Genomic DNA, 17223 nt, shown 5'->3' on the forward strand with positions numbered 1-17223 from the left:
GTCTGTGCACATCAGCCACCCCTATGGAAGGCTCAAGGTACCCCCCTGGGCAGGGTGCAGTGTATGGATAGGGTAGAGCATGTACTAGTGCAGGTAGCATGCTCTGGTAGAGAGCAGCAGCCATTTTGTATGCTCACTGCTGTAGGGCTGTATGGCTCCATAGAGTAACATGGGGGAGGCTGGTCCCATTGGATCCCAGCCTATCTTCCTATAGGAACAAGATGGAACATCAATGAAAGATATCCCTGAACTCAGAATTTAATGACACATCTTTTAGTGAAGGTTGTTTTTGGATCCTGGGGTTGAGAATAGCACTTTTAGAAAGTGGCTGTTCTTTGGTATAAACCTTTCTGTGTGCCTGGGCTTGTGTGTGGAATGCCTGCGTGACAGAAGCTGCAGGGCCCCGGAGGGGGTTGGAGTCAGCCCAGGGGTGAAAGGCGATATCTGTTGCCCGGGGAAGGGGAGGAAGAAGCGCCTGATAGTGCTGGGCTGTGTCTGCCTGACCACCGTGCTGGCTAACTCCCCTGCCGGCCCACTGTCACCTCTGGCCCTGAAGCTGACAGGAAGAAGAACACCAGAAACATTCCAGCGCTCAGGGCCCCCTTGCACCAAGGCTTCAAAGGACTTCAAAGGCGTTCAGGGGTATAAGGGAAGGACCCCTGACTACAGAAGATTAGATTCTAAAATTCTACAATCAAGAAGGAACCTCTGCTGGAAGAAGGACGGCTGGAGAACTAAAGGAAGATTGCCTTGCTGTGTGCTCTAAGGGCTGACCTGTTCTGCTGTTGCAACTGAAAGCTGAGGAGGAGAAAGGGACTTTGCTGTGAGCTGTGACCCTGCCTGCTTGAAACTGCCAAGACTTTGCTGTGTGCTGTGTCTGCAACTTGAATCTCCAAGGGCCTGAGAAGAGCTGGCCTCCTGTTGGGAACCTAGGGTTAAAGGTTCCTAAAGCTTTGCCAACCGCCGCTGCCAGATCGTGCTGTGGTGACCTGGGTCGTGTGGTACTCGACTGGGGAGCGGGAGGAAGGGATCGGTGTGCTCATCGGCACATTCCCAGCGAGGGTCGGAGGCTTGTGGTGCCTCCCCTCGTGAAATCCGCTCCCAAGGGGTTGTGAGGCCGAGAGGGGGGTCTAGTCGTGACCTGCGCCCTCAAAAACCCTTTGCCGCCAAATCACCATCGCGGCCCGGGGCCAGGAATACCCCCAGAAGATTGCCGAACGTTGGGGGAGCTGAAACGGCGAAGAACAAAGCCGCCGCGCTCCCATTGGTTGAGGGAGCCGAGCCCCCTGACTAACGCCGCGACGGGATAGGCCCGTGTGGCGCGGCGTCATCAGCGGTGCTGGGCCGTGATTGGCCTAGGGAGCGGAGCGTCATCGTTTGCCTGTCCCGGGAGCCGCACTGCCATTGGCTGACTCCCGGGTGTGTCAGAAGGCTTGCCCCAGACGCCGCGAACCGATTGGTCCCCGTCCTCGGGACCTTTGCAGGAGCCGCCGAGAACTGTGACTGACAAGAACCCCAGCGAGGAGCCGACAGCCGTGTGACCCGTCCTCGCCGAGGGAGTCCAAGAGTGAGTCCTGCATCTCTGGCCGGTCGTCCCCTCAGGTGTGCTCACCCCACTCCCCCGCCGCTCGTTGGATTGTCGAGAGCGGGCGGGAGAGCAGAGGAGACCGGCCGGGGCTGAGAGCGAGGGCGTTCTGCTCGGTGCGGTGCGCCTGAGGCGCAAGGACACGCGGACTGAGCACAAGGAGTCCCCCGTGGAACTGGTGAGGCGCGGATCCCGCGCTTGGGGGTCATTACCGGGTGGGATGAAAATGGCAAGCAACGGTAGTGGCATATTTTAGTTTACTCGTGATAAGAGCTGAATTGAGATAAGGGCAAAGTGATATACGTTAATACTGGTTCACAAAAGACTGGAGACAATGCATATGATAACTTCCTGAAACTACATACCACCCTTAAGATTAAGTGCATCATTTTTGTAACAAAGTGATTATCGTGCAACTGCCTTATTTACATTGCTGCAACCAGATAAAGTTATATATTTTTATAAAATATACTTACCTGTGTGGTCTCAGTTTGTGGTGGATTGGGGATTATTGTTGTGTTAAGTGCAAATGTTATCCACATTGCCTCTGTTTAGCCTAGACTGCTCGCACCATGCTACCTAGAGGGTGAGCAGGGGTTATCTCAGAGGGTTATTCCTTCACCCTGACTAGAAGCAAGGGTCCCTACTTGGTCTAAGGTACTTACCTCTGCCAACTAGAGACCCCCAGTTCTAACACCAACCATGATAGACTGCAGGTCGGAAAGAGTCCCTGATTAGTCCAGCTGAAGGTTTACCTTCTCAAGTTTTGTTCCAAGAATCCTGTTCATGGGGAAGAAGTTCACTGGGAGCAAGGAGAGCATCACTGGCAATGGTCAGCATGGCAGGAAGAGCAGGCTGGTTGTCATACACTGATGGGCTGGAGCCTCGTGCTGGCAATGCACACAGGCAGATGATACTTGCTGTGCAAAGAGAAAATCTTGCAGTGCTTTGAGCTACTTCCTTGTGCAAGCAGAGTACATCTGGTTAGAACTGAACCATTTGCATTCAGGACAGGGGTGTAACACAGGGCCCCGCAGACCCCGCGTTGCAGGGGGGGGGGCACGCACTCCAAGGGGCCCCTTCAGTGACGCAGTCAGGCAATTGATAATGGCTACTGCTTGTTTTAGTTTTTTTCCCCAGGCTCTCTGGTGGGAAATGTTAACAGACACTTGTGCTTGTTCCCAAAAGCAGTTTACGTACGGCAGCACGTCCAATGAGGCGTCTTCCAGTCTGTGACAATTTTCTTTCGATTGCTGCACTTTGTTAATAACTTCAGTTTATGACCACCAAATGTTAAAGTTTACCCTCTTTTTCTTTTCACGGTGCTGAACGCAGGCACAGGCACAGAGAGAGTGGGGGGCCGTAGTGTGCGTGTGCTGCTGACCAGCCTTTACAGTGCTGTCAGCGCACAACTTGCAGAGCTTCTAAAATGCATGTTCTTAATTTTACCAGCCTTGCTGCCCTTTGCCCCCAAGAAGGCATTGCTGGGGCTCGGGTGGGCTCCCGTGAAACAGCATGCAGAGGGTCCTGTGAGTAAAAACTGCTAAGACCCTGGGCGAGGAACTCCAGAAGAGAACAGACTGTGTCTCTCTCCGTGCTCCAACACATTTACATTGCAGGTGTAGCCGTTTACTCTCCTCCCTGCCTGAAGCAGCAAGACACAAAGCTAGCCGTCTAGGATCTCAGCTTTGAGACGCACTCCCAAGCACTGTAAAAAAATGTAGCTCTCAGGTGAGTCACCTTAGAATTGATACCTTTCGAGTTGAGACATTACTGCTCATTAATTGTTGTTAAAACAAGTTGAAAGACCTAGAACGGATGCTAAACATAACTGAAGACAAAATGGTATTTATTGATTTGAAACGTGCCATTTCTGTATATGTTTACTTTGAGTTTTATTCATGTATCCCCTCTGGAATACCTTTTAAAAGTGCTTACGTCGTCAGAGAAAAAAGTAGGTATGTGGCTCGCTTTCTTTTGAGAACATCCGGTAATACAAACAGATTTGTAGTGTCCTAAGAAGGCGTCGTAGTGCAGCCCTTTCTGCCAGAGAGAGTTGACCCACCAGTTACAGACACCCATCCCTCAAAAGTGATCAGACGCACGTGCCCTCAGTCCAGGTACTGCCAGGTTTGTGTGTCTGCTTGGTTCCCCAGCCATTGCCCACTACATTTGAGTGAAATTGAGGTAGCTGAATCCCAGCTATGTGGATGCCTTGCAGCCCCGGTGCAGGATTCTAGGTTATTTTGTTTTCATTAAGGCCTGAACCACAGGGAAATCAAGTGAATGCATGGCTCTCATGCTCCTGTCCCCACTTACCCCCTTACAACATAATGACTATCAGTGATGCTGCTGGTCACCCTTCTGTCATGTTCACACCCAGGCAGCCTAGAGGCCCATGTACATTACACCACTTACAAATTGTCTTGATTGTTAAAACTGAAACTTCACCCGCCAACTGTATCACGTCGTCAGCAGCCACAGAGAGCCTTTCTGCAGCTCTGGGAACAGCAGCCATTCTGGGACCGCAATAATGAGGAGGTCAGTAAAAATTAATTATATCCCAAAGAGCAGCACTGAGCTAAATGCATGCTGCAAAGATCAGTTGCTTTGCACCAGTTTCAAGAGTTTCTTGTTGTTCAAATGGGTGACATTTCTGGTATTTATGTTTTCCTCACCATCGTTGCTTGATTTTGCTCAAGAGAAAGTGTCACACGAAGTCATTGAAATGCCACTCATAATTACACTGAAATTATGATAATGTCCCAGATAGCAATTTGAATTTTGGCAGCTAAGCGTCACTCTATTTAGTATTCTTTTTGACCAAAACAAATAAACACCAGCAAAAACCAGCAGGATGAGGGTGGTAAGTGGGTTAAAAGGAGAGGGGGCGTGTGCAACTGCTTATTGTAGTTGTTTTGGCATTTCAAGTAGCGCACAGTAATATAATCGAATGTTTTAATTTCTGAGCAGCACTTTCTTCACAAGTGTGCCCTACACGTATCGATTAACATCAGCACTCTGCCAACAGCAGAATGAGGGAGAACGGGTTCAATGGGAATCCTCTTGTTACTTATTAAGATCTAATGTTAAAGATCGAGGCATTAACAACATAATTCCTATTCTTTCACTTCTTTCAGAATCTAAAGAGTATGCACATATGAAGTAGTGTTGTTAAAAAAGTAGTTTGTGCCCCCGAAACTGAACGGTAGGTCGAGTCAGATAGGTTTTATGAAAATACACATCTCTTTTTGCAGGCGCATGTACAATTATTGAGGATGTTCCTTCTGGAGGAGTAATGCAATGTGGGGCTCAGGCACCGAACGGATGATTCCATACAATTGCACTCCCCCCTGTCTATACTCAACAAGTCGTTGGCCCTTATTAAGAGATTGACAGTAACAACGGAGTCCCACAATGACCAGGTCCATTAGTGCATGACATTGTCTACACTCATCTTATTGCATTTTGCTTACACATATACGTTCCTTTTCTAAGTAAAACGTGTAATCGTTGCAGGTGATCATTTTTACAACAAATGCAGAATGACCGCTCCTTAGCACTTGTAATAGGGAGATGATATGCTTTTAGAAATATGTGTTATGTTATTCCAAGTGGCATATACCTATTATTGGTATGACCCTATCCGCTCTGGGTTGGCTTGTTCATGACTTCTTATGTAGGCATGGTTTATTATCCTGAATAATTATAAATTGAGCGCTAAAAATGTCTCGGAGGTCATCAATGTTACATTTTAGAATAGAGAGGATAAGTTTGCCATTGGCAGGGATGTTGGCAATATGAAATTTAAATGCTGGAATGTGCCACATAGCAAGTAGTAGGACTCTTAATGTTGTGGTGTTTGCGAGAAAATGTGTTGTAGGTGTATCTAAGATGTTCTTTTGTGTTGTCATCTGGAACTATTTGTTACTGTGTCAGTCGTTCCTATTCTTTGGTTGTCTCTTTGGATTGTTGACCAGCTAATAGGCATATATATAGCTAATACATAGCCAAAGAGAAAATAAAGAGTTTTTTATTTACACCCAAAAAAGTGTCAAAACAATAGAGACAGCAACCAACAAACAAAACCTATGATGATGTTCTGGTGTTTTACCAAATTCACCGAAGCAATAGGCTTACAAGAGGTAGCTCTACAACTTCCCTCACTTTACAGGAAAAGGTCTCATTGATTTTTGCTTTTTAGTGTTCTGAAAAGGTAGATTGTGTAGGGCTAGGATATGTTTAAAGCCTCGTGCAACCATGAAAGTTGGGAATGCTATGTGCACTTTCTTATACTTCCGAGATCACTTTTGCCTAATACATGCCTTTGGTGCCTCGGTGGGTTCTGCGATTGCAATCGCAATTAAAATGTCGCACATATCAGATTAATCAGTTTGTTGACTCAGTTCTGAATTCTACCCTATCTAATGAAGAGAAGGAGAAACTAGACTTACCATTCACCTGGGAGGAGATTGAACTCTCCCTAATGTCGCTAGCTTCTGTAACAGCTGCAGGACCCGATGCTATTCCTTTAGAATTTTACAAATTCTTTAGGAATGTTTTAAAATTAGAATTACTGGATCTATGTCTGAATGCACAGCAAGGTAACGCCCCTCAATCATGGCATGACTCTATAATTACGGGGTTTCTTAAAAAAGGCAAGCCTCCGTTATTACCCTCATCTTTTCGCCCTATTTCACTTATAAATACTGACAGTAAAATCTTTTCTAAAATTTTAGCGGTAAGACTATCCAACATCATTTCCCCTCTAGTTTCTAAGTACCAACATGGTTTTATCCCAGCTAGAGACACTGCCGATCACATTCGACGTGTGATTTCCTTCTTGGATTGGTCCCAAGCAACTCGGTCTAATATTGGACTCGTATTTTTATATTTAGATGCTGAGAAAGCTTTCGACCGGGTTGCTTGGGGCTACCTTTGGGAAATATTGCTCAGGAAGGGACTAGGACAGGGTATCATAAAAGCCTTAAAAACTCTGTATATTTCCCCTAGAGCGTACATTCGTATTAATGGGCAATTATCGTCACCTTTATTATAGGGGTACCCGTCAGGGATGCCCTTGTTCTCCCCTACTTTTTGCTTTTTACATTGACCCTTTAATTAATCATTTTTTTTTAGAAGCTAATATCAAACCCATACATTTAGCCAATATTAATTATCGAGTCCTTGCCTACGCCGATGATATTGTGATCACTACTACTGACGTTCAAACAGCCTTACCTATTATTGACGAGATTGCTAAACAGTTTGGGTTTTTTACTGGTTATAAACTCAATTTGAAAAAAACACAAATCCTCTGTTCAGGAGAAAACCCACCTCCAAACATCTCTATCACTTCAGAAGTCACATATTTAGGAATCAAAATTTCTTTACCTATAGAAAAGATACCAGAACGCAACCTAAACCCTATAGTAACCCAAATCAATACTACATTGCAGCGCCTTGATCATCTACACTTATCTCTCTTTGGTAGACTTAACATTTTAAAAATGTTGGTTCTACCAAAAGTCTTATATTTGTTTCGCGCAATACCTCTGGATTTTCAACTGCTTTCCTTTAGAAATTTAGAGAGAACTATATTCCGATTTCTATGGGGTTATGAACGCCATAGAAAAGCTGCTAAGAAAATGATTCTTAGCAACGAATGTGGCGGATGGAATGTCCCTTACTTTCTTTTTTATTATTTCTCTGCCGTTTTACAATACATTGGTCCCCTAATTATGGGAGATAGAGTCGAACTGCTGGATTGTCAGACCCCATCAATTTATCAAATGATCTTGGGTGAGAAAGTTAAGGGCAGCTTTTTGAGAATGGTAGAACCCAGCTATCACAAGAAAACTAAATATAAGACGTTGAAATCAGCTTTTGGAGTCTGGCAAAAAATTCGAAAACATATAAAATTAATGAAACTAAATTTTTACACTCCCCTTACATCAAAGGATTTATTTCCAGAAATTTGTTATGATTTAACCATGTATAGATGGCAGCAGAAAGGAATAAGGTATTTGGGTGATTTATTTTATAATGGTCAAATGGTTTCATTTCAGGATCTAATGATTAATTTTTCTGTGGGAAGAAATGACTTTTTCAAATATCTGCAACTTCGTAGCTTTCTTCAGAATCATCCTTTAATTCCTCCAGTTAAAACTCCATTGTTAGAGCTTTTACAAAAAAAAACCCGTATAGGAGCTATTTATTTAAGTTTAATGCAGGAATATGGGGATGACTTAGGCCAATGCCAGTTGAAATGGGCTAACAGTCTAGGTATACCGGATGCTGATATCTTATTGTCGATTAAAATGGCTGCAGAGTGTCTTATAACCGGGATGATGAAATCCCAACATTTCATGTGCATCCATAATCTTTATTACACTCCAAGTAAAATTGTTAAATGGAGTACGACGGCAGGTACGACTTGTTGACGGATGGATTATACGCAGCCGATGAATTACATATGTTTTTTTTTGCTCTAAACTGTCATTATTGTACCAACATATTGAAACTTTCTTATCTATTATTTTGAAATGTGAGATTAAGATAACTCCCGAATTATTATTACTTGGCATAGACCATACTGTTACTAGGCCTAGATCAATTTCTTACTTTCTTTTTCTTTGTATGGCCGCAGTCAGATCCTGTATTACTAAGGAATGGATTAGCCAGGATCCCCCCACGTTTTTCATGTGGCGGGAAAAATTATTATCTATGTACAACATAGAATCTGCTATATATAAGCTGAAGGGGGTTAAAAAAAGAATCATGGGGGAAAAAATTTGGGCACCAATTGCCGAGTGGATTTAACCTAATTTGCTTTATTGTCTGTTCTATTCTTCTCCCATCATGTATTCTGTTAAAAACTGCTACATATTTTTTTTGAATATATTGTGTTATTTCGCTTACTATGCTCTGCTGTACTTCCTTGCAATAAAACAATAAAACTTAAAAAAAAAAAAAAAAAAAACTGTCGCACATAAGCAATCTTAAAAACTTGGCAGCAATGCCACAGGTACATGCACATAATATTTAAAGCACTTGTTGGCAAATGCAGCCGGCTTTCTGGCAGCCGTGCTTCGTTTGTATCTTGGGGTAATAATTTCAAACCAGTGGGTTTCTTCTGACACTCATACTAATTGTTGGTTTTGCCGTAAGGTTACTGCACAGCTCCTGCCTCAGCTTGAGGATAATGCAGTATAGTGCCTGTCCGTGCGCAAGTCAGTGTCACACTAGGGCAGCTAAGATGGAGCCGTGTCTTGTAACTATTCATGTTGGGGGCTGCCTCACACCCTGTTGGGTTGGGTCCCATGTGGACAGAGAGGCCCTTGTGTCCTGGTGCTCTCCTTTAATTGCTGGCAGAGAGGGGGCCCAGCGGGGCCAAAGGCTGGCAATCTTAGAGGCGCCTGTGCAGCAGGCTGAAATCTTGTATTTCATAAAAGCACATGGGAATGTGCACATTAAGTTTCAGGAGGCGTTTTAAATATTCCTTTTACCCCACATACAACATTGGGGTTTCCATACTGGTCGTGGTGTGTACTGCAAGCCATTTCATGTGCTTAAACTGTGTTCCCAGCTGCCCTGTGTTATAAAACACTGATAATAGCATTTAACAAAACACAGTTCCAACCCATAGGTTGGCAAAAACCTTTGATTTCTGTTTCCCGGCATGACGTTTAGGTATGTGTTTTTAACGATGCTTGGCCCTGGGGGTTAATTTGTATCATGGTGGTTCTACGTTGCCAGCACTGCGCCCTGTATATTGCGGTGCAGTTTCTATGCCCTGCTGGTGCGCGTCGTCAATGATGGTGCAGCTTGGAAATGGCCCATAGGCCTCTGTGGAAGGGAAGGAAATGCACAGTACATGACCATCTACTATACAATGAGAGGCCATATCGTGCCCATCCATTTCTGGTGATTTGCACCATTTTTGGTGTTTTAAGATCTTCTTCAAGTTTCTTCTTGCTCAAATGAGTGTAATGTCTGATATTTATATGTTTTGATCGTCTTCATTGTATATTTTTGCTTGCAAGAAAGTGTCACTCATAATCTTCCAAACGTCATTCATAAATAATTATTCTGAAAATATCACACATGGCAATCTAAAACCTTGGCAGCTATGCATGAAGCAGCTGCGGTGTTCCAGCCTCCAGGGGCCCCATCAGTGCCGTAGCGCACACAGGCAGTACTACACTCTCCCGCTGGCATTGGTTGCACCAGTGAGTTGCCTCATAACAGTCCTGCCTCATAAATGAAACTGTGTGTGTCACGTGTGGTGGGTGCAGGTGACCTTAGCTTCCAGGCCCAGCAGCAAGGGGGTTGAAGGCAACTGCCTTCAGGGTAGAGACAATTTGCATCTTTACATACCTTTGTAAACTGGTTTCAGAGGCTTAGTTTTTTTTCTGGTTCCAGTACCCCCTGGGCTCCCACTATGCCTATTCCTTACATTTGAAATGTACATTTACTGCTGTAGTGTGAGAAAGCATTTCATATAAAGGAGTATAAAGAAAGGTTGCCAAAAGTAAAATGCCAGCAATGTGTTGTTTAAAGAGCCTGGAAAGACCTTGTCTTGACACTTAATAGGGTTATAAATAAAGTATGTATGGATTATTATCAACCCTAGAACACAATTAAAAGTGCTTTCTATTTATATTTGTTGTTCAAAGTATGCACAGATAAGTGCTGAAAATACGGCATTGGATGACAACCCTAATCATAAGACTAGAAATTTGGTGCAGGATCAGCACATTATTTATTTCCTCCACCCTCGATCCCTGATTAGCTCCATAATACCAAGAGTTTAACTTACAGCTGAAAACATACGCCGTGTCAATAACCTGCTAAGTTACTGTAAGTGTCTGGGAATGCACCCTGCATTCAAACAACTCACTCCTCATTCTCGCCCTTCACTTTTATGCTCACCCTGCACTCACAGCAATCACAATGCACTCACACTCATCACCCTGTACTCCCACCATTCACCACCTCACCCTGCACTTACAGTGTGCCTTAAATCTTGTATTTAGAATTGTTTACACTGCAGAAATTATAAAGCAAACAGACAAACATCTGCATCAATGTTCTGAAGCATCCACACAGTTTTCATCCTCAGCCTTGTTTGCCTGTCTGTTTTGTAATGTTTACTAATAAAGACATGATAGTAGAAATTGAAATTGCCTACTCAGTTCACGTTTTTTCATGCACAATCTCGGACAGTCGCTAGTGTGTGGCATGCAGATAATTCACTAGTCTATTTCTCTTGCCTTTCACAGGATACTGAGTTATATCTTGTGTACTTCTCATATATATTGTCAGTCGAGTTTTTATGGAATTTCAGGTTTGGGTTTGTCTTTCAAAGTTTCAAGTTATTGTCCATTAATGTCAATTCTAATTCAGACTCTTCATAGTTATCCTTCAGCCATAGGCAGTTCCTGAGACAATGGATCGCTCCTTGGCATTGTTCTGATTGCTGCTTCAGTTAAATAATCTGCTTTTGACATTATTGTTACAAATGGTATAGCTTATGTGTTAAGCGGGATTCCCACTTTTTATTAGAACTTTGAGAAAGGCAATATAGAGGCATTTCATTTAATTGTTTGAGGTTTCCAATCAAAATATGCCAGATTTTTGGGCGGGAGGGCAAAGTGGTAGGTGGTGGGCCGGGCCTGTTTTATAGGGGGGCCCCCTCAAGTTTTGTTACACCACTGATTTAGGAAGACCCCAAAAGCTTTGATTTAAAGGACTTGAGAGCAACATTAAGAGCACAGGACCCAAGATGCTCCTCTGGCGGATTAGAAGCTGTGGGAATCTGTTATGTCCCTGAGGCTAAGATCAGGAGGCCAGCAGACTATCCCTTTGAGTCACCTGGGTTCAAGATGGGTTCCAGGTCCAGTTCTCGTACTCCAGGCAGGATGGCAGCTGGTCAGCACAGCAAGGAAGGAGCTCCTTAGTTGTATTTCTATCTAGGACCCTAATTCGATATTCCCGATTCATGCCCTTATGTGGTTATAACAAATAGTATCCTTATAAAGGCATAAGAATCATATCCATATTTAGTAATAGCCCATGCAGTCCAAAACACGGCAAGGCTACTCCCATAAACTCATAGAAAGCACAACAAGTTCTTTAAACAAACCAAGCCTCCAGCAGCCCGGGAATTCCCCCTGCTTTTGTTTTGATTTGCACAAGAACTCCTGGAATCCAGAAAGAACTGTTAGTTCTTAGTGACGTCTTATGTCCAACCTTACGTCAAACCTGGCACCTTTCAGGTATAAATATACCAACGTTGCCTAAGCAAACACACGGTGGTGGGGAGCAGAGCAACATTCTACTTGCCCGGGAGCCCAGCTGTTGCCAGAGCCAAAGGAAAACGCCCCTCCCTTCGACGCACTTAGAAAGACGCTGTCTTTTTCTCCAGCCGAGAAAATCTAGCTCCGGTGTTCCCAAGTCACCCTTGTGGGTTGCTGGGAGATCGAGTACTGAGAAGCGAGATACAAGACCTCATTCATTCTATAACCAAGGTTCAGAGCTGATTAAAACCTTGAAGAGAATTCTTGATTCCGATACTTGGCAAAAACCTAACTTAACCTAAAACTGCAACTTACTTACTCCTTCCCACGTATTAGGCTTAGGTCAGGTACACCGGGGTAGGCGTATCTTAGAAGCACCAGTTGAGTTCGTTAGTCAATGTTTTTATGTATGTATATATTTTATCGATTTTAAAGTATCATATGGCTAAGAAACCATATCAATGCTTTTACAGTATTATTTCATAATACTACTTTTACTGTAGGCACTTTACTTTATAATAATTATTACAATTGTGGTAATTCATTTCTCTTGCATGAGAAATAAGACAGCGCAATAAAATAACACCTTTTATTGAAAACGCCCGTCCCTCTATTTCTCTGCACTCTGGTGAAATTAAGCATTCACGATTGACTGAGTGAAATAGCTGTCTATTGTTTTCACACAACTCTAGAGATACACTCTTTATTCTGAGGGAGCAAAGTTGTTATGTTTAAGCGGTTGTCAGAAACTAATCTCTTCTTGTCTAAATCAGGATGGTTAACCCTTTCCTGAACATTCGAGAAAGTTTCTAGTGACCTCTGAGCTAGCTGGCAAAACTAATTAAGTCTAACATAGTCAGTAGAGACCTAGATGACCTCAGTCCTACGTCTAAACTGCTGTTTATGTTATTCCAATGCGCAGAGTCTATTGGGAATATAGGAACTACACTACATGGCGCCCAACATTTGGTAAGGCGATAATCTAATGCAAGACACTAGAGTAACTCAGTCGTGCTTTTCACACAGACCCCTTTCTCCCGTAAAAACTCCAATAGACGTCTGGAGTGGGTAAAAGGGTAATATCCACCTGGTTTAATGGCGCCCTAACACAACAAAATCACATCACCAGGCACGGTCCACTAGGTAGACCAGGAGCCACGTGGCCGGTTCTAGCCAGCTACACAACACACCCAGACATTGAAAAAATGTTGAGCGAAGAACTTCTGATTAAACTAAAAGAATTAAAAAAGGCATATAGAGAATTAGTTCAATTGGCAAGGGACGATATAAAGTACCTCCAGAAATTGAAGGAGACAGATATAACAGACCAACCATTTGAACTTGCCAGAATCATAGAAAATCCTATGAAGAGCTAGGAAGAGATAGTTTGGGTGGGAAACCAATAAAACCCAAATTAACTGAAAATCCTGAAAAAACATTTATTAAAAATAACCTAAAAACTCCAAAAAAGAGTTGGGATGGTAATAAACAATCCACTCCCAAGGAAAAACGATTCCAGTCCAGAGGAAGGTCTCCTCAATGGAGAGAAAGATCTCCTGACCGAGGAGGCAAGTCTCCCCAAAGGGAACCCTCTGAGAAAAGATACAGCCTTAGAGCAGGGATAAATTGAGAAAACCTGATAGATATCAACATATTGATACACGTCCCTCTCGCTCTTTTCAGACTTTCTCACAGAAATCGAAAAGAAGAGGACGGTCAGAACACAAGGAAGAGCACGTCAAGTCCAAAGACAAAGAACCTGCTCATCAAAGTAAAAAATCACAATTTCCCAGAAAGAAGGTAGCAAGTATTAAAATTAAACATGCCGAGGATTCTGAGGACACAACTGAAAAACGGAGAGTGGGCCCAGACAATACTAGACAGCGCAGCAGAAGTGAACATAGCTCACAAGATCCTGATGAATCTTCTGGAGACAGTAGACACGAATGAATACATTCAGGTGGAAACTGCAGACACACAAGTTAGCGTGCCCCATAAACTATATGAAATAACAAAATGTATAGAGGGAGATAAAACTAGGAAAACAAAAGGTCTCTTTTGGGAGAGTCTTTCTAAAGGCTATGACATCCTGTTAGCTGAAAAAGACTGGCCACCAGAGTTTGTCAGGGAGTGCCCTCATGGCGAAGAAATGATTATGCCTGCCTTCTCAAATCATATTCCAATTCATAAAAAATACACATTCGCAAGAAAATGGGCAGTGGCCCAAGCCCCTGCATTATACAAAAATCATGTAGGAAGGGATGAGGACTCTCCTCACCACAAAATCCAGTTAAAAAATCAACCTACTGCACAAAGACAGTACCCAGTTAAACTTGAAGCTAAAAAGCAAGTCAAGGAGATCTTAGATCAACTTGAATATCAAGGGGTGATTGAAACATGCACCTCACAAATGAACAATCCTTTGTTTCCTGTCTCCAAGCCAGACGATTCATATCGCCTAGTTTTGGACTACAGACATTTAAACTCCTGTTTTGCAGTACAAAACTCTCACAGTGCAGCACTAATGAACAACATTGTGCGCAAAAATATAAAACGACATTAGATATCTCTAATGGATTCTTCTGTCAAAACATTGCACTTGAAAGCAGGTATTTGACCGCTTTCTCAATAATGGGGTCGCAAAAACAATGTTTCAGACTCCCACTGGGATTCAAGAATAGCCCAGGATTATTCTCAGCAAGGGTAACAGAATTACTACAAATATATGATGATGAGGCATTATCATATGTTGATGACATCTATCTTACAGATGATGACCTGGAGACTCACTTAAAAAGAGTGAACACCATAAGTCTTGGGTTTGCATCAGAGGGTTACAAATTCAACTTTAAAAAGTTAAGAATTGCCCATCTGACAGTCCTATTTTTAGGATATGAATTATCAAGTGAAGGCAAAAGCCTGACAGACAACTTCCTAGGGAAGTGTGCAGTAATCCAAGCACCCAAAAATTTACCATCAATACTAGGCTTCCTGAATTTCGGTAAAACATACATTCTAAATTATGCAGAGAGGGTTAAACCTCTCTATGAATTAATAAAACCTGATTTTAAACCAATACATTGGACTCAAAAACACACAGAAATTTTGAGATCATTACAGACAGACATGTTAACTAAAACAAAACTGCAAACACGTGCAAACGAACATAACCTGGTAATCCGAGTCATCCCAGGAAGATGCGGATTCACATACCTGACCTTTCATGAGGGAGAAATGGTACCTATAGCTTTCAAATCCCATTTTTACACTCAAGCTGAAATGAAATTCAGTTCTACAGAAAAAATTCTGACTGGTTCAAACTGCTGTAGCAAGAGAAAGAGCCCTAGCCCAAGGCAAGAGAATAACTGTTTATGCAGCAGAATCAGCTCTTGAGGCATTAACAAGTCCACGCAATCTGAATACAGTGGCATTAGATCCAAAATGGATACAATGGGAAAATTCTCTTTCTACAGAAGACGTGAAATACTATTTTGACCCGAAAATGAAAAAAATAGATGATCTAGAATACGAACAAGAATATCCTCTGCCAATCGAAATTCTGCCTCTCGAACAATATACCTGTGTAATCTATATGGACAGATTTGCACACCATTATGATGTAGGGAAAAAACCCTACAGTGCAACGTGTGTGATTGTTAAAGGTCGCTGGCGCTCTGGTAAATTCAAACCGATGATTACCAAAACTGAATCACTCAGAAACTGTTCAGCTCAGCGAGCTGAAATAAGATCTTTAAAGATGGCGCTTGAAAATAACGATCGCGAATTCCCCACACTAATAGTGTGCGATTCGAATTACTGCGTCGTCATACAACAGTGACATGCAGACATGGAGCAAAAACAGTTACAAAGATGACACAGGTGCCACAATAAAGCATAAAACGCTTTGGGAACAAGTAGTTCATTTGCAGAAAGAATTACAAAAGACTCACGTGATACATACACTGAGTCATCAACGTGATGGCGTTCACGTTGCAGGGAATTCATTGGCTAACAGAGCCACAGCGGCAGCGGTTCAACCGGCTTCCGTAGCCACAAAAAAGCGTTAAAAAACACATAGATGGAGAAACCATGCTAGAGGTAAAAGTGTCGGTAAAAGGCGATTATGCATCATTACCTCTCAACTATTCACTCAGTAATACATACATAATTGATGCAAACTCCGTTCCTTTTGCTCAAATCCCTGGAGTGGGGGCTAGAGTAATTCCAAACACGAACCGGAGAGTTTTCTTGATTGAAGATGCACAGATGGGACTGGGTCCGAGGCACCAAGAGATCTTGAAATCTCTAATAGAATTACAATCAGAATACTGGTGGACGGGGATGAGTTTGCAGATTTACACATTTGCAATGGATTGTCCAGACTGCAACAGAGATCGCAGTTGTGAACCGGACCAGACTATTGCCAGGACTCCTTTATTAGAAAGCATCAGGTGATCTATAGGCAGAAATCCAGCCGGCGAAATGCGTCCCCATAATTAATAGGACTGAATTCACTTAAAAATGTGGCCCCAGTGCTTGGCTGACGCCAGAACTGTTATAAAAGATTTGCGAGTCTTTATCGGCACATACGCAATTGGCATGCTACATTCTGACCAGGGTCCTGCGTTTAGCTCTCGAGCTTACAAAGAGGCCATGACCAGCATGGGCATTGCATTGCGGTACTCTTCTCCCTTCCATCCTGAGGGAAATGCGGTAGTGGAAAGAAAAAACTGTGACATAAAGCAATCTATAACAGCGAGGGTATTAGGTTTGGGTGATGGGTGGGTTAAACATCTAATAAGTGTCCAACGTAGTCTTAATAACATGCCAAGAAATTCTCTAGGAGGTATCAGTCCGTATGAACTTTTGTTTGGTACTAGAATGATTATCCAGGATCTGGATCGTCAAACTTCAGTGGTAGAAGAAAAAACTTTTGATATCAAAGATCGTTTGGCCGTTTTACAGGACTTGAATGAAACAAGAAAGAGTCTAAGTAACATAAAGTTTAAGCCAACAACCACTGAAGAACCACCTGTCCCAGCAAGACCTGTCTGGATTCCAAAGATTGGGGATCTGGTCAGAGAAAAGATCACGGTGAAGAAGAAATTTGGGCCTTCTTACAGAAAAGCAGTACCCGTTTTAGCTGTCAGCAGAACAAGATCAGTAGTACTACCACCACTTGCTGGTAAAAAGGAAAACAGAATTGTTTCCATCGACCTGGTGAAACCACAAACATGTGGCCGATAATAAATAGCAGGCCCAGTGGATTACCAAGAAATAGCAGAAGACCAATCTTTGCTACAATCCAAGAGGTTCAAACTGAGAGACTAATCACAT

This window comes from Lissotriton vulgaris, chromosome 5 (genome assembly GCF_964263255.1).
Source record: "Lissotriton vulgaris chromosome 5, aLisVul1.2, whole genome shotgun sequence".
Classification (NCBI taxonomy): domain Eukaryota; kingdom Metazoa; phylum Chordata; class Amphibia; order Caudata; family Salamandridae; genus Lissotriton; species Lissotriton vulgaris.